We start from the raw sequence: 19,263 nt of genomic DNA, 5'->3' as shown, positions 1-19,263 counted from the left end.
TTCCATTAGTTGCAGCATCTCTTCCACGAGTGAACACTAGATGGCACTGAAAGACAGAAGCTGTGGCATGGAAAAAACGTATTTAAATTTCTCGAGGTTCGTGTACTTCAGTGGAGGATCACTGAAGCACAAATTATATCCTGCAGGCATATTTTGTTAAATAGGGGAAGGTTTCACGGGAATTACAGAAACTATCTTATGTGACTCAGTAGTTGCTTGAACCGATAGAAGAAATCAGCACAATTAGAAATTAAGTGTCAGAATATGATATTAAGTGACCAGGCCTGGCGGCAAAGTCCCTCTGTAGCCAGAGACCATCTAGGTTTTCCTATTCCACTTGCTCACGCTGCTCTGCAGAAAAGAAATCTCCTGTAAAATTCATATGCTCTCTCCCATTCACAGTTGTGTTCCTTGAGCGCTGCTCTAGTGCCAGACTTGACAGATCTAAAAACATCAACCTCCACAGCATTTCATGCTCTGATCCTACCGCTGTCTGACCAAAAACAAACCCTTGGGCTGATACAGGACACACACTGCTGGCATTTAGGATGAGGTCTGAGTCAGAAGTCAAGATTATAATGATCCTTTAATAAAAACCATGTCGAGTGAACTCCAGGGGAAGAACGAAAAGGGAGGGAGTTGATGTCTCTGACTCAGGCTGCAAACTCTGACTCTCAAACCATCGGCTGCCTGACCCCGGGGCGCCTCATGTGCTTTAGAGCAACTTTTAGAGAGCCAATTACCTTCGCGATGTGATGAAAGTGTAACACCTTGTCATGTGCAAGGGATCACTGCAGATTATCCAGTGTTTTATTATGGTTTTAAAAATTACAAAGATGTACTTCTATGCCAACTGCAAAAGCAAGCACTCAAAGGTTAGGAAACTGCGCCATCTCTGAGCGACAGCACAGGCGTGTTTCAGCCTATGCACTGACTGAGGCAGAGGTCCTTGGGGATAAAACGGTATGCAATCACGTAATTAAAAACAAAAGCATTTGCACAAGATGGCACAATTACAGCTGTAGCAAGCTTTTCCTAGCATTCCATCACTGGATTTACCCATTCTTTTCCCTGTGTAATCTTATATCCAATATTGACTTTTTTTTTTTAAAGATCAAGGATGGTCCATTGTGTGCACAGAGACATTGTGGGGGCCAGAGAAGGGATCTGCGTTACAGCCTGGGATGAAATGGTCCCGGGGCCATTGTGGCCCACGCTGTGCCCTAGGTGGGCCCGGCGGCTGGCGCTGCAGGTGAGGCTGAGGAGCCAGCCCGGGCCCCTCATCATGCTCCTCTCCTCCCTGCTGGGCCCGGCCTTGCCGCCATGTTCCCCATCTCGTCACAGTGCCAGGGACCCTCTGCAGCCGCCTCAAGTTACAGGGCAGCTGCTGAGAGGGCCAGGTTTAATTTCTTTACTTAATTTCTCCAGAAAAAAAAAATAAAAAATCTGCTGATAACATTATGCTTATTTGCTTTTCCTTATTGTAATTTTCCAACACTGAAGAGAATCGTTTCAACCCTAGATACGACTTCCCCTCTGCTTTGATCCTTTTTTAAAACTGTGTGTCTTAGGCTGTCGTTCTTTGGAGAATTTTAGAAAACCTTCATTCGTAGCACCTTCCCCGACATGACCCTACTGGCTCACGGAGCTTGGGCCCAGGGGCGGACGGGGACTGGGGCAGGCCCATGGCGAACCCTTCGCCCGCACCGCCCTGCGGCCGCGCCACGCTCAAGATGGCGGAAGGCAGGCGCCGGGCAGGGCGCCGCGCTCAAGATGGCGCCTATCCCCGCCTTCCCCTCCCTTCCCCGCCCTCCCGGTGGTGACTTCCGGAGGGAGAGGGCGTCCGTCCCATGGTAACTGCGCCACGGTGGAGACGCCGCCGCCGCGGGGGTTGCTCGCTTCCTGCCGCCACCCGGGCCACAACAACGGGCAGCCGCCTCCGGGGCTTCGCCGCCGGCAGCCGTCAGGTACGCGCCGCCGGGCGAGCACAGCGGCTTTCCCCGCCCGCTCCCAGTCGTGAGGTGAGAGGAGCCCGCCGGGGCCGGCGGGCGGGCCCCGCGGGGCGGTCTCACCGAGCTGCCGCCGTTGAGGTGTGCGGCCCCCGCGGTGGGAGGGCGGTACCGGCCGCGTCAGCCACAGCTGGCTCCGGCGGGCACCCGGCGGCGGGGCCCCTCAGCGCCGCGCGGGGCGGCGGGCAGCGCTCCCGCCTCTCGTCCGCCGGGCTCGTCGCCGGAACAGCTTCTCCCCCCCCCCCCAATCTCTGCCTCAGGGCTGGCGGGCGCGCCCCGGGCCCCCGGCCCCATCTCCGTGCGGGAGGCGGAGTAGGTCGGGCCGGCGGCTCGGGGGAGGCGGCGGTGGCCCCGCGCTCCGCCGGCGGCTTTAGTGGGGAGGGGGACCCCCCCCTTGGCCTGGGGGTAGCGCTGCTGCGGGTGGGCCCGCCGCCGGTGGTGCCCGCCCCGGGACCCCCGACCCGCTGGACACCGGCGTCTCCTCAGTGGGGGCGAGAGAGCTCTCCCTGGGGCGGGGGTGCGCAGGCGGGTCGCGGTTGCCCTCTCAGCCGCTGGGCAGCCAGCCGATGCCCTTGTGTCTTCTGAGCCTTATTTTAAAACGTTGTGGAAAAATGAGTTATTTTTATGTTCACTTCTCAAATTTTGTGTTTATTTTACTGGGAGCTGGGACTATTGTTTTCTTCTTTTTTTTTTTTTTTAAAAAAAAAAAGGGGTGTTCAGGCACCTAACTTTTTTCGTTCATCATGGACTGAAATACGATCAGGCTTTGGTGTGCTTTTAGTCTTTGTTCAGCCACACGCTGCTTGTAGCTGCCTAGTTTATTTGTTAGGAGCAAAGGCTCTGAGAACGTAAGGTCTACTACAGGCAGTGTAGCTTCTAAAGGGTCCTCATGTGGCACCCTTGGTCTCAGGGAATAAAGATGCGGTAACTCCTGACTTCTGTCTGCACAGCTGGCATTCTGATAAGCTGCTTCAGTGTTGCTTTCAGTGGTGGTGGCAAACGCTGGAGATGTATTGGAGAGGCCGCTAAGGCGGAGGTCTGTCCAGAGATATTTACATTATGACTAGTCCACAATCCACTGTATCCAGAAACTGAAGAGCAAGTAACCAGTTAACATGTTGTCAGTGATGGCATCTGCAGCCATCACAACTAGTTATCACTATGCTCCACTTACAGAACAGGTTAGCTCCCATGTGAAGGATAGCTCACCTGGTGAGCTTTCTCCATCTTTCTGCTAGTAGAGGAGGAGAGATGTTAGGAGTTTAGTTGAAAACACTTCTGTCAGGAAGGCAATAGGATGCCCCTGTATGTTTTTTCAGTCTCTGGATAAGATTGAAAAATATGATTTTGCAGAGTGGTTGATGGTTCGTGTTGTATGTCAGCGGATGAGAGAAGAGGGATGAAAATCAGTAGTTACTCAAAGTGTATCTGTAGCATCTGTGTATTTTAAATGAACAAAACTGTCTATTCAGAATTGCAAGCAGCTTGTTACAGAATATCTAACTTAGACAAACCTGTAAAATAGTAACAAACACTTAGCATAAGGCATCCAAGTTGTCAATGGGTTTGTAAACGTTCTCAGTTTTAAAAGTGTTGACTGGTGGAATTGCAGAGGAATAAAAGGTGCAAGAAAGCTCTTGGGATGGGTAGGGACTGGGAGGAAGGTGGGATTTCTTAACTGGGCAAAGGGAGAAGAGCTTGAAGCAAACAGCCTGCAGTGATGGAGCTGGAAGAGATCTAGTGTGAAACGGCAGAGGGGAGGATGACAATCTTTGGAGTGAGGAAATGTGTTTTAGGAAAACATAAATACTTAAAACATGAGCATTTATAGGCTCTTGTGGCAAATACTTAAGTGTGTTATCACTAAATTGTTGACTGTAACAAATAATGCTTATAAGCATTCACAGTATGCTATGTTTATAACATTCACAAGTTGTACTTATTTTACGTACATTTACATTTTACACTGAATGTAAAATAAATATGACTTGTGCTTCTTTAGGTTTTTCAGTAGTTCCCAGAAACTATAACTAGTACTGGGATGCTGCTGTGCTGATTGCTGAGTATACAAGTGAACTGAGATACAAATTAAAGAGGCAAGCAAACATCCAGGGGCTTTTTTGCTTAAGTAATTATCTTTAAACGTTAAGCTTAGAGTATAAGAAAAAAAAAAACAACACCCAGCCTTTGACACCAGTATTCTCTTTAGGAATAGAATGGTTGAACTACACCATGATTATAGTATAAGATATTTTGGAAGTCATTAAATAGAAAGGAAAATAAAATTCTGCGGAAAGATTTATTTCCTCCTTTACAGCAAAGTGAGTAATATCCTGTAGTAGTATAATAGCCTAGTTTGAGGACACAGTTATTTTGAGATTAGAAGCTTAAATGTGTATGTCAGTTAAAAGCAGATGGATGTTGAAATTGGGACCTGATACTATAGTGGTGCAAAATATGTAAGACTGCATTAGGACTTAAGTCTTTGTAGTGTAACTCAGGAGGGTTGAGGTGGTTCCTCCCCCAGACCCTTTGGGAGGAATTGCCTATATGTAGGGAATAAAATACAAGAATTGGATTTTCTGTATTTTTTTTTTAACCTGCTTTTGAACTCATTGTAGTGGAGTTAAGGTTGTTTGCTGGTTGTGTCATACAATAAATAAGGCTGCAGTGGTGACTGTTTGCCTTTGTGGAACCTGGAAGACAGTGGGTTTGGTGGTTGGGGTTTCCTATATAGAGAGCAATACCTTTGCTTCAGTTTGATTGCCTTCTCTTTCTCAGATGCATGAGAGATGACTTCAGGATGAAGCACGTTCTCTATTTTTTAGCAGAATGGCTTACAACATTGCTGAGAAAGTAGGGGTTTTCCCTTCAAATGATTTTTTTCTTAGTCCTTCTTTCCAAATCTGCTACCATTGCAGATTCCTGACTCTCTTGGAGCACACCATGTGAAGCTATTTTTGACTGATCAGAGAATTACTGTAGCAGGAACAAAAGACACTGATGGGGGAGAGCAATCCCAAGGGGATTCAAGAAGAAAGAGATGGAATTCAGATTAGTAGCCTCCAAAAAAATCTTGCTGTGGAAGAGGTGAAAAATAAGACTATAAAAGAACAAAGGTAAAAAGAACATGTGAAAACACTTAGTTCTCATAATGTTACCGTTTCCCATGAGGAGGCTTTTTGAATGGCTTTTCACAGTAATGTTTCTCATATGTTGACCATAGATTTGAGCAGTAAGCTTTACTTTTTTTCTAAGCCTTTAACAGAGATGATTGATTTATTAGCTTTGATAGAAGTATAGAATTACTTTCAAAATTTGAAATACATAATAAGCACCTCAGATAATTAGCAAGCCTACAACTATCTCTCTTTAAAGCTATCAATGGTGTTAATTTAGTTTGGTGACCATGGCTATTTTCTTGTTCAGTGACCATATGGTATTTCTGAGTGTAGTGTGACTTCCTGTGAGCCGTTTTTACAAAGTCAGCTGGGCTTTGGTGTGAAGTGCAGCAAAAATTAAACATTATGGGAAGGTGTGAAAATGTTCTTATATTAAGAAAAAAAAGGAAAAAAGCTGGTTGCTTTTCTACCCTAAGAAAGCAGGTTGCTTTCACTTTGCTGTAAGAGTAGATTGTAGCCTCTGAATCATGTGTTTGGTGAGACTGTAATGTTACAATAGTCAAAACTTATAACTATTGCCTGTTTGACACTAAATTTTTAATACAAATAACTATCAACAGATTAATGTTTTGTTGTAAATGAAATACTTTCTAACTTTATTGTAAAAATGAGACCTCTGTTATGGTAACTTAGCCTTTTAAGGGGATCTCTTCTTGATGTGTGATACACTAATGCTGCTGTTGTATGTGTCTTGACACTAATAGAACAGCCACGTGAAATTTCCATCTGAATTCTGATTTTTTGAGGCTTGCAGTAGTGAAAGTGTGAATTTTATCTGTCACATAATTTTTTGGAATACCAAATCCACTCCAGGAGCTTTTGAGAAGTGTTCTGGGCATCAAGGGGCACAGTCCAGCTGAGTTGATGAAAGCTAGAATAACAGAGAAGGTTCTTTGCTTGGGAAGCCCTGAGCTGTGTGTGAAAGAATTGTATAAAGGTGAAAGGTGGTTGGTTTATTTTTGTTTTTGTTTTAAGCTGACCTTTACTCTCTGCTTATTAATAGCAGTTTAAATTGGTCTGCAGGAGATTCTCTAGCATGCAATATTAACAGAAATAAATGTGGCTGTGAGAGTTGTGGGGAAGGAGAACTGGTGTCAAATGATGAACCAGGAAGGAAAAGATCTAAAAGCGGAAGCTATCAGGCCAGGTGAGTGAGGCAGAGAAAAGCATAGACCTTGCAAGAATAAAGTTTTCTGGGGAGGGAAGGTGGCATTGGGGAGAGACAGAGGGATGAAGTGGTTGGTGTACAGACAGGAAAGTGCCACTTGAAATTAAGTAAAAATACATCTGAAAGGAGTGACAGGCACTAGAAGAAGAACTAGTGACTGTAGGGTGCATGGTCTCGGACTGACCGTGGTCTTGGGGTGGCGTGAAGCTTGACCCCATGAGGGGAAACCTGAGTGCTGAGCGGGGGAACTGAGGGACTTGTGGTATGGAGACAGCTTAAGACATGTGGCCCAAAATGAGAGAAGCTGTACAGGTATGTGGTAGGGTGCCATGCTGGATGTCCTCAGTGATGCAGAGCCCAGAGTGGTTATCACAGTGTGCTCAGTTTACAGAAGCTGTGAATGAAACGCTCTGCCCTTCCTAGTCTTATTCCTCCCCCCACCTTTATCCTCTATGGTAGGGGTGAAAAACTTGCTTTCTAGTGGGTTGGTGTAGTCAGCCTATGACTGGAAATAATGTTGGGTTTCTGCATTTAAGCTTCTGAAGAAGGGTCTTGCTGTGTATCTTAATCTATAGCATTGTTTTTATAGGAAACAGAGAAACGCATCATGATAAAACCATTCCTGTGCTGTCTATAGTACAATGTAACTTTTGTACTATGTAGCACAAATTAATAAAAATTACTAAATTAACCCATAATTATTAGCAGATGGATACTGTGTTTTAGTCTTGTATAGTCTCTCCTTGTTAATGAACTTGACGTGCAGATAAAATGGGAAGGAGGTAGCTTGGGCTTTAATAGGAGGAAATGTTTCTCTTGTAATCTGAAAACACTTGCGTTCCCTGGTGAAATGTGCATGCTCAGCAATAGTGATTTCTTGTCCAGAGCCGTAGCATTTAGAAATTAAACTGCTGTTATTCCTGGATTGTCAAGGATCTGCATCCCCTAGAGCTTTAGTTCTTCATATTCTGTCTTTATGTAACCAAGGTTGGTCAAGGGCTGTAAACAGCCTTGCTATAGCCTTCCTGGTACATCTCTATGCTATTGCCATCCTAGCATGTGATAACACATGCCTGTTGAAGCTGTACCAAGGAGTAAATCTCAAAGGCAGTAAGGTTTATTGCCACAACTAATACTGTGCTCGTGGCTTGCTTTTCAAAAGTATCGCATTTGCCATTTTCCTGAGTGTTTGAAGAGAGTATTGATGAGCATTGTTTCATCTTCCTGTGATGTGTACCTGTCTGATCAATAAGTATGCTTTAAAAATACTTTAGACATAGAATGGCTAACTTAAGAAACTCGTTCTTTCAATGCTCATCCCTTTAAGACTTCTTTACCAATGTCATATTTAATTGTATGCATAACAAGAATTTTTCTATGTTTTAGTTTAGGGAAGATGCATTTGCCACTGATGTGTGTTCAAGCTGCCTTTTGTGAAGTGCTTGTCTGTGATTAAATATTTATACACAGGATGGAGCATCAGTAATGAGATTTGAGAAGACACATTTTGTAAATACAAAATCTGTTCTACCTGGAATGTGAGTGGAATGATACAGCTCAGATTACGCTTGTGCTTTGGGATAGTGCTGGAATTAAAGCTGGGGTTTTCAGGGTTTGTTTGTTTGGTGTCTCTTTTTCTTTTTTTTTTTTTTTTTTTTTTTTTTTTTGCGAGGCCTCATCTGTGGTCTTCCAAGTTCTGTGTTTTCCTGTTAATTGTAAGACATGGTGGGTGCTTGATACCTATAGATTTGGACTGAAGGTGCTTCTAGACTTGATGTGAACTTTAAAGACTTTCTTAGGAATTTTCTTCCCTGTTTGCTGAAAGTAGTTGCTATGTTCAGCAATACAGCTGGTAGGATCCATTTCTAAAGGTAAAAATATTTAATATTAAACACCCTTGTTGGGCAGCAGTTCTTGAAGTTGCATAAAACCTGGGGGATGTAGAGATGTCTTTGGGTGGGAGGAAGGAAGAGGGGGATTTTGAGAACTAAGTCATTAATTAAAAAATGCTGCAGTTATGTTTTGGGCTCAGAAAATTAGGGTACTATGCCACATAGTTTGAATACGTAAGTGAGTTAAAATATTTTCTTTAATACATATGCTGTTCAAAATAATTACATAAAGCTGAAGGGAATTTTTGCCTCTTGGAATAAACTTTACCCTAGTCTTAAACATATGTTCTCACTTATTGTTGATAGCTTCTTTAATACCATAAAGAACTACAGCAGGTATTGCAAGAATTCAGTAACTTAATCTTAACCCTTTGAAGTTAAATCATGTGAAATGTATGTCGTGCTGATACCTTTATAAAAACATAATGGAATTAAAACCAAAATAATTATTAAAACTAAAAAGAAGATAATTAATATAGTTTAGAACTCGCTTCTGTGACAGTAAAGTCTAAGATCCTGGATAGTCCTAGGAATTTTTGGCATCTGAGTTAATCATCATGTATTTTCTTTGACAGTGAAACTTTACAAAATGAAAAAGCAAGAATTACATCAAAGGGTTTGGAGTATAGTATTTGTAAATGTATCATAGTATAATAAGGTTTATATACATTAAGACAGCTGAAGAAAGTAGTGTTATGGTTGACTGTGAAGTCTAACTGGCTTTTTTTATGTGCAACTGTTGCATCAGTAAACTGTTTTTCTCTGCTTAATCTGCTGTCAAGTAAAGCCAGTTTAAGATCTGCTGCAAACTCAGTACTTTTTAACAGAGAACAAGTTGCCAAATGGTAGAGATGGTACTAGTGGAAAAACAATTACTTGCTTTGTAAGTAGTGCTGTTGAGTTCTGACTAAGTATATTGATTTGCCTGGCCAACACAAACTCCAGATGGACTTTTTTTTTTTTTCCATGGCCTTTCCACGAGAGGGTCACATGGCTGTTTGTTATTGCCTTGGATATGGTTGAGTACTACAAACCAAACTGCTTTCTGGGGAAATTGAGAGTTTTTAAAATTATTTTCTTGCAAATAGATCTTGATCACTGATGTGTGATGGTGGTCGATTGTGAGGGGGGAGGCTTGTCCCTCTCTTCTTAGGTTTTAAAAATCTGTTAACTTTGCAAAGCTCTTTAACTTTTCTTTGGCATGGCTTTACCAATAACATATAAGTTATTGACTTTCAGAAATATATTAATTTCTAAACTTTTTTTTTTGCTATGTAGGCAGGGAAAACCAGCATCTGTTTGCTTGTGCCAAATGTATTTTTGTTTTTTCGTAAATTGGTATCTTTTCCTCTAACTTTCAAATGTGATGTGAATATAGTGTTCAGAGTTCCCTGCTGCATTTAGAACTTAGGCTGCTAAATCTTTAAAACCCACAAACTGAAGCTGTAATAATGGGATTATGAGACACTGAGGCTTCTTCCTACTTTTGAGGTCAAAGAGTAATTAACAGAGCTCCTTCTTGTCTACCCTACCTTTCAGTATTGCCCTCTCCGTTTCAAGGAAGTGTCCAGTGGTCACTGCCTTAGTGTCAGAGGTTCCAAGTTAAAATTTAGTAAACTGGTAACAGTGGGTCTGAATGATATCCCAAAATTATTATACTGCTTTGCCCTTCAAGGCTTAATGCCAACTCTTGTGTCAACCCTGTTAAGACTATGTTCTCTGGTATCTTGTTTGCCTTTACTGGAAACTTATATTAATGTTTTTGTTACAATTTTTCTCCATTGTATAACAGCTGTAAGTGGAATGACTGGGGCAGAGAAAAGAACAGAAATAGAGTAAGCAAAAAGACTGGACAAAGTAAAAATGTTGGTAGTTCTTAATAAGATGTAGTTATCTCTTATGTGTGAGCTGCTTCTGGGTAGTCTTCCATGATTTACTGTTTAGTGTAATAAAACAAGCAAAAACAAGTACTTGTGGTTATTGCATGAAGAAGGGCAGGTGGTGGGAACTGATGCAGCAATTTTGTTCCACTGCTTAAATTTTTCTTTCTCACAGTTACCTTCTTTCACTGAATTTAGACTTGTATAGACTAGCTTCCTGACAGTCTATCTATAATTAACAGTATCAAGTAGTTTTAGTTATAGATGTGGCTGCCATGTGCAGCAGCTGTGCTCTTACTGTGGGTAATGTTCTAGGTTGGGATGACAGCACTTGGGAAACATAAATCGGAACTTCCTACTACAACATTCAAGCCCAGTAATGTGATCTTGCTTTCTGCTTATGCATTCATGGCATAAGACTATATAATTTGCTAAGCTAGCAGAAAACTACTGGCTTAAGTTAGCTTTCTGGTTATCAAATTGATTGAGCTCAACACATGGTCAGATGTACAACAGCGTGATTGGTACACCTCAACCAGAACAGGAGGCAAGAGACTTCATTTAGCACTAATGAGATATTTGGTGATCAGTTAGATGGCTTCCATCTCTAACATAATTTTTTTTCTCAGTTTACCAAACTGGACTATTGATAACTGGAAGGTGAGATGCTGCTGAGTGTTTACTAAATTAGGGTGCAGACAACTAGTAAAAGAGCTGAGTAGTGAAAATATTCTAAGAAGTCAATTGGTTGCAACCTTTTTGGAAAAGGTTTGGGTAAACCTTTTTTCAGAAAAATATTTAAAATTTCTTGTTTCATACTTTAATGAAAGTATGGATTTCTTTCTCTAAATTTGGTTAAGAGCACATACTGCCTGAGAGGTCTGACACCGAGACAAAGTTATGTTAAACAATGTTAGAATAAAGATTAAAAGGTAAGTATGGTTAAATAATAGAAATGCATGATACAAAAGCATTATACTGTACAACATGTACAAGTGATTTACATTAGTGTGTTCATGTCTCTAGAGAGGTTTTTCTACAGGGCTAGCTCTTCCTCTGTGTCTGTTCAGGCATGTTTGATACTAAGGGCATCCTCTTATGCGTACTACAATAAAGATAGTGTACTTCTAGAATAGTTTCTATGGTGATAATAAAAATAAGGGTTTGGCATGCAACTGAGTAAAGAAATGTAACATGATGCTGAGAAAACTGTATGTTTAGTGCACTTGTTGCTTCAGATTTATCTTTATTGCAGGATAAGCTGCAATTATAGCTGACCCCTGAAACAGAAGTGTAGGAACTTTCCTTAGATGAGGAAAACAATGAAGAACACTTACAAAAGTGCTAATTTGAAAAGCAGGTGAAACTCAAACAAGGTTATTTTACTTCACCTGATTCCTGGTCTCAGAATCATTATCAGTATCCATGTAGACAGATAAAGTTCTTTAAAGTGGGGGAGAAGCCAAGCCAGTACCTGTACATAAGAGGGGCAGGTAGAAAAGAACCACTAGAGAACTGGAGATCATTTGCAGAAACATTGCAACAAATGTGAACTATTTGGTAAGCTCTTCAAGGAAAAAATGCAAAGATGTGTAAATAAACATAAATGTGGATTTTCTCAAAACAAAATTCACGAGCAGTTGAATGTCCTTTTATGGCATGGTATCCAATCTTGTTTGGGAGGAACAAATATGTTCTTACTTTAATGAGCTATTCCAATGATTTTTTCTGTGTGAAAAGCAAGGAAATGTTTCTCTAAATACTGCAAAGTTGGTGAAAACCTTTAAATAGTTTCATGGATCACTGTCGGACCAGAGTATGTCTAGACTGAATGGTCTCTGCAGGGTTCTGTCACTAATTTCAACTTAAGTGAAACGTTAAGGCTATGCAATATTAACAGCAGATGGTACCAGGCTAGGAATTGCTGTAAGTGCATTGGAAAACATGGTTAGGGTTCAGAATGACTTGAAGAAAGTGGGGAATAATATGCCCTTTGGATAAGGACAAGACTCAAGATCCTCCATTTATTGATCATCTCTGTACAAGTAGGCAATGGGGGACTAGAATGAATTTTATGCGAAAGATCTGAGGATGCTAGAGTTAAGCTGGATGTGATTCTGTTAACATAGGTGTTGCAAGCAAGTCAGATGTACTATGATACATAAACAGGATAACTTTCCATAAATCACGTGACAGTCCATTCTGGGCTTATGCGTTTCACCTCACAAAAAGCTAAAGTACCATGTGAGAGAATAGAGGAAAGTATAGATAACAAAGTCTTAAATCTTTCTGTGAATAAAATAATTACATTTTCAAAACAGTTTCCCTTAAACAACAGAAGACTACAGGGAGAAGGAAGTTGTCTTCAGGTGAGATATAAACACAAAGAGAGGAGAGCGTTTTTTATTCCAGCCACTCTGATGACAGAAGCACTGGTAATGTGCTTAAACTGCAACAAAGATGGTGTAAATGGACACTAGAAAAAAGATGGTCATCCACTGGAACGCATTGCTTGGGAAGGCTGTGGTATTTCCATTTTTAGAGTACCTTTTAAGGCACAGATTAACTATGTCTAGACCGTGCTTTTCTCCTCCACTCCTGAGAGGGTGTGTTAGCTGATTTATTGAGCTCCTTTCCAACCATTATTTTATAGTATTAGAAAATCCAAGAAGGGTTTCTAGAAAGTGGAGGCATACAAATTAAAAAGGTATCAATGTCGTTAATAGCATTGGACCCATGTTAATCACTTTTTCATTTTCTGCTAATGGGTCTTGCTATCAAAATTGCACATCTGTACTCCCTCATTTCCACTCCCTGCTCTTCAAAGAAAAGTAATATTGCATTGGGGGAGAGGAGGGAAATACTTTCATAAATTTTCTGGCTCACTTCCATGTCATGACTGTAAATATCTGCCAGTTGATACACTAAGTGTATACTGGTGGCTACAAACTTCCAAAATCCTCTTTCTTCCCCAGCTTCATATAAAATTGCTTTGGGCACAAGGGAGAAATTAGAATCTTCAAAACCCATGGTAAGTTTCATATCTGATTGCGAGATTTCAGACTGCTTTGCTCATTGCTCCGAGTTAGAATTAAGATATAAAATAACATTCCTCATTAGCAGATACCAGCCTTTATCTTGCATGCCCTTTTTCCTAAAACTGGCAATTAAGATGCATGAATAAGAGGCAGTGTAGTCTCGTAGCAGGAACTTGGGCCTGAGAGACAGAACTGTCAGCATCTTAATCTTAGATATGATGTTGAATTATGATTTGCTGAAGGGCATGTTTAATTCTTGGCCTTGATTTCCACACACAGAACATAATGCTGTAAGGATTACTTTTTGTCTGTAGCTAGAGAGATGAAAACTCTGACATTTATCTCTTTCTGCATTAAAAGTTGGTATGTAAGCCGTAGGTTTTCATTCATGGATCCTTATGTTGTGTTTCACTTGTTCTGCTACAGTATCTTCACGTTAAAGAACAATTGTTTAAAACTTAGTAGGTTAAAAATCACCATCGCAGTAGAATTTACTGTGGTAGTTTCCCTTGTCTTTGTATATGAAAAATGCAGGCTCTTGTTTTCTTCCTTTGCTTTTTTTCTTCCCCACTACTGTTGAAGATGGCTCCTTTCTCAAAGGCTTTGGATGTATGGTATAGTTGTCTGGCTCCGCTCATGATTTATAAGGGTACAGAAAGCTTACAGAATTTACTACCTAGCTCTTCTTAGTGAGGAGGCTGCACTGGTATAAACTGATTTGACTTTAGCGTTGTTATAGCAATACAACTATCCTATGCATTTCTCTTTTAATTTAAGTTCCTTAAGAGGCTGGGGGCCATGCTAGTATGATGTCATTCTGGTTTGACAAACCAGTAGTGTTGAAGAGTGAGAGGGCGCGTGGGCTCTTTAGGGCAATGAAATACCTTTTTTAAAACTGGTAGCATCAGACTGAAATCCCTGCAGGCTTCTTTCTGCAGGTGTGGGTTTTAAGCTAGGCCTCCACTGACGTTTACATTTAAATTTATTATTACAGTATCACCCTACAGGGTTTACAGTTCCTTCAGTGAATTCTTTGTGAAAGAACTGGCATAATTTTTTAAAGGTTATGTTGAATTCTGGTTTCCACAGCACAAGTTGCCATGGTTATGTCAGGTTCTTAGTATTTGTTTACAGAGGAATGAGGTAGAGAAAGTTCATGCTAGCTATTTCAAATGAATGTTCTGCATCCAAATGATGCTGTTCTCATTGGGAGTTAACTGTCCAGGGAACGTAAATTCTACTGGCTGCTTTGAAAATGGATTAAGTTCACTTTGGAATGACTTAATGCAGAAATGTTCATGTATATATCTTTACTTTGCACTAGCTTGTCAGTTGTTCAGGTTCATTTTTTCCCTCTGCAGTAAAATGGTCCTGCTGATTTTGTGTGCCATGCAGTATTTTGGAGTCTTGTCAATCAGCATTTAAATAGGTAGACAATATACATGCCTTATTCTAGTGCCCAGGAAACGAGGAATGCATCATTGCCACTGCCAAACCTGCTGTATTTTGTGCATCTTCATGAAGCAAGGAATGGTTCTAGACTTCCTGTGATCTGGGAAAAGGGGATGGTGAATTTTGTCTGGCTAAGAGCTGGCATAACAAGGAAACTAAACCATAAAACTCCTGCATGCATAGATCAAATGCCCCAGAGAGACCACTTACATGATACAACACACACACTTGATGTGTGTTTCTGGTCTGTTCTCTGCCTTCTAAACCATCTGCTTTGCTACTTCTTAACTACTCATTTACTTTTCTTCTCTTCCAAAATAAGGATCACAAAGATGAATGTGTTTATGTAACCCCTCAAATCTTGATTCAGAAATACGGACTGCTGGCTTTCAAGCCCATGCATACTTACCTGCACAGCACACCAGACTGTGCTGTTAAGTAACCACTAGAAAAAGTATACAATTAAAACAGAAGTCAAACATTAACTAGCTCCTTTCCCAGGTCACGCTGGGAGGGGCATGGGGAAGGCATGTTTGAAAGCTGAAGAAAACGAACCCTAATTTTACTGTAGGGAAGATACAACTAGACTAAATACTGCTCATGTCCCATTCTAAGCTGTGTAGCCCTTAAGGACAAGGCAAACAACTGGTACAGGACACATGGTTAGGTTTTTTTGGCAAATAAGCCAAAAGTCAAGAGGCAACAGAATGGAAAAGAATGAAAAGGTGAATGTCCTCGTGTGTAAAGTGGAAGATGAGTAAGGAAGAAAAACATCTATTAAAGATGCAGCTGCTGTAAAAGATAGATGACCACTTTTAACAGGGCAAAAGAAACAATTAGCAGCAGTTTCCTTGGTAAAATTGAGCCTTGTGCACGTGCTGAGATAAACTTAATTCTGGAACTCCACAGCCACAATGGCTCTATCCCTTTCCAGTTCACTATCAAAGGCAGGTTTCTTGAGTGGGGGAGAAGCCTGGGCATGATCTATCTGTCTAGCAGTTGCTTCCCATACTAGCTCTACTGTCAACCTTGTTTTAAAGTTCTCTCATGTGTAAAACTTATTAAAGGTATTTTGACAAAAGTATAATAGTCTTATGTTGTGTGTTCCACAAACCTGAAACGTTTCTACGAAGGGGTGTCTTGTGTATTTTAAAATGTGTAAATAAAATACCCTCAAGTGTGCTAATTTTAGTGCAGTACATCTGAGCTGTTTCCAAATGGAGGTAACAAGATGCTCTATGGGTTTAATATCCGTAGCAGTAGCCAGAGAGGTGTCATTGTGAAGTGATAGGTGCAGAGATAGATGTTAAACTATGCCTGTTTGATAGAAGAGCTTTTTCATTGCTTTTACAGATGTCATGCAAAATATCTCAAGTGATTCATACAAGACAAATACCGCTTAGCAGTCACCACCATTAAACATCTTAATGTTCCATTCAGAATCTGAAATACGTTTTCTGTACTTTCTGCACCTGTTTGGAGATACAGTATCTGTCAGAGGGAACCTTTGTCTCGCAGAACAGCGAGGTGACTTATAGTCTAGTTTTCTTTGACACAAGTTCAACTTCTTTGGGAAGAAAGTGGGCATGGATTTGAAGAGTCTAGTATCACATGTCTAGGATTAAATGAAGTTGTGAGAAACATCACTGGAATCACTGAGAAACACAGATTTCTAGCTTTGAGTTTTAAAGCTGATATGGTATGGTTCCCCTTGCTGGCTATATTATAGCCCATATACCGTAAGTGTGCAAATTCAGCAGGACATTATGAAATGACAATGCTCGGGGTGAATGCCTTTTGCAGACTCTGCTTATTTCATTATATTAGATGTCATCTTAACAATGCCAAACTGTCTTTCTGCCGGTAATCACCAGTGACCGAAGCCTCTTGAGTTAGTCTGTTTCTATGGCAGTTCAAGGCTACTTTCCAAGTAGAATTCTAGGTAAAAGCCACCTTGTCTTTTTTTTTTTCTTCTAATCATCCCATATGTCTGTTTTCCATACCTGGAAATTGTAGGCAGAAAAGCCACTTGGGCTGGCAACAGGGGAAGAAAACCCAAAGTGCTACATACATCTACTGGATTACCTCATTTTCTGTCAATCCTCTTGGCCTGACCCAGCAGCTAGCTTCCAAAGCTGAAGCTACCAGCCATCAAGATCCTAAATATTCACAGACCAATTTCTATGGAATGTTTTCAGATTAACCCTTAATGGTCAGTGAGAAAATGCCTCAGATGCAGAATGTCTGGGTTTAAAAAAAAAAAAAAGTTAGGTTCTGCTTCACTGGGGGAGACTTAATATTTTTTCTGTTTTTACCTTACAGTGTATTCACTTAAAAGATTCCCTGTCTCATGACAAATTGAAACTTTTTGTGTGAGCTATAAAAAAAATCAGTCTTAGTATTCTGAATTTGAGACGTAATTCTTCAGTATTGTTTTTTCTCCATAATCTGCTTTTGATGTGATTATTTTCCTTTGAGAGAGGAATGAATGTGTATTACTCTTTAGTAGATTGACTTTTGAGAAGTTTGTCGCAAACCATAGGTTAAGTTTAAAACTTAAAGTTCCCCTTGTGTGTGGATGGGATGTGGCAGTCTCCTGAGAGCTCATGATTTGCACTTCTATGCTTTTTTTGTGCAAACATACTTGCTTGCGGGGACTTCTCTCCAACCGTGTTGTTGTAGAGATTTGTTATTCTGGATCGCTGGGGGTATTGCTTGTTTGATCCACACACTCTTTATTAATCTTCTGTGCTGAATGTCTGAGATAATATACGTGTGCTCAGTTTAAGAAATGAAGGCATTCTTGTATCTATTTGAAATTTTAAAAGAGCACCTCTCTGCTGGCTAGAACTATGTATGTGACTGCTCTGTAAGGCTGCCAGGTTTTGAGAAAATTCATACTGAGAAATGGTATTTTTATAGTTAGGGTGTGGTTGAATTCATACTGCTCAGTCTTTTCACTCTGAAAGTTACTTTTTTTAATGTGGGTAAACATTATGTCTTGATTCTCCCTTAAAGTGGTGAAGAGCAGGTGTGGGGATTTACGAAAGAAAGAGGAATAAGAAATTATTCTTACCATACTTTTTCATTCACATTTACGTAGCTAAACTAATCATGTTGGCTGTTGCTTTTAGAGACAGTTTAGCTGAAACTTTGAGAGAGAATTCTTTGCTTCTGGTGTGATGTCCATCATCTATGAACTGTGAAGTCATGATCAAGGCAGAGACCTGGGGCCTTGGGTGCCTTTTATGTTGTGGTTATTTTTGTGAAACATAAGTGTAGTAGTCTAAAGTATCTCTTTTTCCCGTATTATTCCTTTCTCCTCCTTTTGGGATTAACAGAAAAACATTTATCAGCTATTTAGTACTAGAATTCTATCTTCTAATTTCTGTAAAAGGAGTCTCTTAAATATGCAAAATTAATTACTTGTAAGCATGTGTAACTGAAATAAACATATAAAAAGTTATTCTTGTCAGTGTCTAGTATGCTAGAAAGAAGGATTTTGACACAGGGAGAGTTCTACATACTTCTAAAAGCACGGCAAGAACCTCAGTGTTCATAAGTAAACTTTATACTTCCAAATAAAGTGGAAATGTGTTTAAAATTGATGTTATAAAGCCTACTTCCTGGGTGATCAATGTTCTATAGCCTTTAATTTCTTGCTATATATCAGTCTTTGCATATTTTAGGGAGTAAACAATTGATTTTTAAATGACTGAATCTCAACTTTTCTTTTTGGGTTAGTATTTGTGCGCATGATAGCACCTCTCAAACAGGTTATTTGCTGGTTTTATACATTCATGGCTAAATAGCATGGATGTACATGTTAGGGGTGAGTACTGGGGATTCTCTGCTAGGGATTTCTTCAGTATGTACAACTCTGGAAGTGCACAGACGGTTTGCTTGCTCTCCTGTCCTAGAACAGTTGTTTCACACAGATGCTGGCATTCTTGCAGACAGAAACTGTTAACTCTTGAGTTACAATGGTATTGAAGAGAATGCTGTAAAATGCAAATATATGTTATTAGAGTATCATATGTATTATAATGACTGATATTTAGCAAAAGACTCTGGCTTGCCTCAATCCTACATAGCTGTTGTCAAACTTTTATTTCTTTTCCCTGATATTTTAGACTTTTTAGCAGCTGTCATTAATTGTGTGGTTGAACAGTTTGAATACTAGTTGGAAACAGGTGGTGTGTGCTCTAAATATCTTGAGATACAGATGATGGTCAGCAACGTTGTCCCTGAAAATGTAGATATTTGCATCAGTCTGTGCTGATTTTGTTTTAGCGGAACGTTCATATTCTTTGTTATGGAGAAGTATGTACAAAGTGTTCTAAAATGACACTAGTCATAAGACGTTGCTGAAGCATCAATTCATTATAGATTACTAAACCTGTACAAAACCAGCATAGAATTTGCTGGCTTAATTGTAGAGGGTATGGATTAAACCAGCAGCAGAATGTCATGACTCTAAGCTGAAAGACAGCTTTGTATGAAGCATTTCATTTGGTATTCTACGATTCCCACCCAGAGTACTCCTATGTTCACTGAATGTGGTATGCGTATTAACTGGGAGATACACTTATATAACACAGTGAAATCTTTTACAAGCAGACACTTTGGGAACGCTTGAACT

General features: G+C 40.3%; 1 protein-coding gene across 1 annotated transcript in view; it reads left to right on the top strand.

Moving 5' to 3' along the window:
• Positions 1–1,938: 1,938 nt before the first annotated feature.
• DISP1 (dispatched RND transporter family member 1) overlaps positions 1,939–19,263 on the top strand; it is a gene marked incomplete at its 3' end in the record, with an annotated part of 89,361 nt that continues 72,036 nt past the window's right edge. Inside the window, exon 1 of the mRNA XM_082481550.1 lies at positions 1,939–1,967. The remainder of the gene's footprint in view (positions 1,968–19,263) is intronic.

Source organism: Vanellus vanellus (genome assembly GCF_965231255.1).
Source record: "Vanellus vanellus genome assembly, chromosome: 3".
Classification (NCBI taxonomy): domain Eukaryota; kingdom Metazoa; phylum Chordata; class Aves; order Charadriiformes; family Charadriidae; genus Vanellus; species Vanellus vanellus.
Note: the sequence above shows the minus strand (reverse complement) of the source record. Positions and strands in the feature narration are given on the sequence as shown.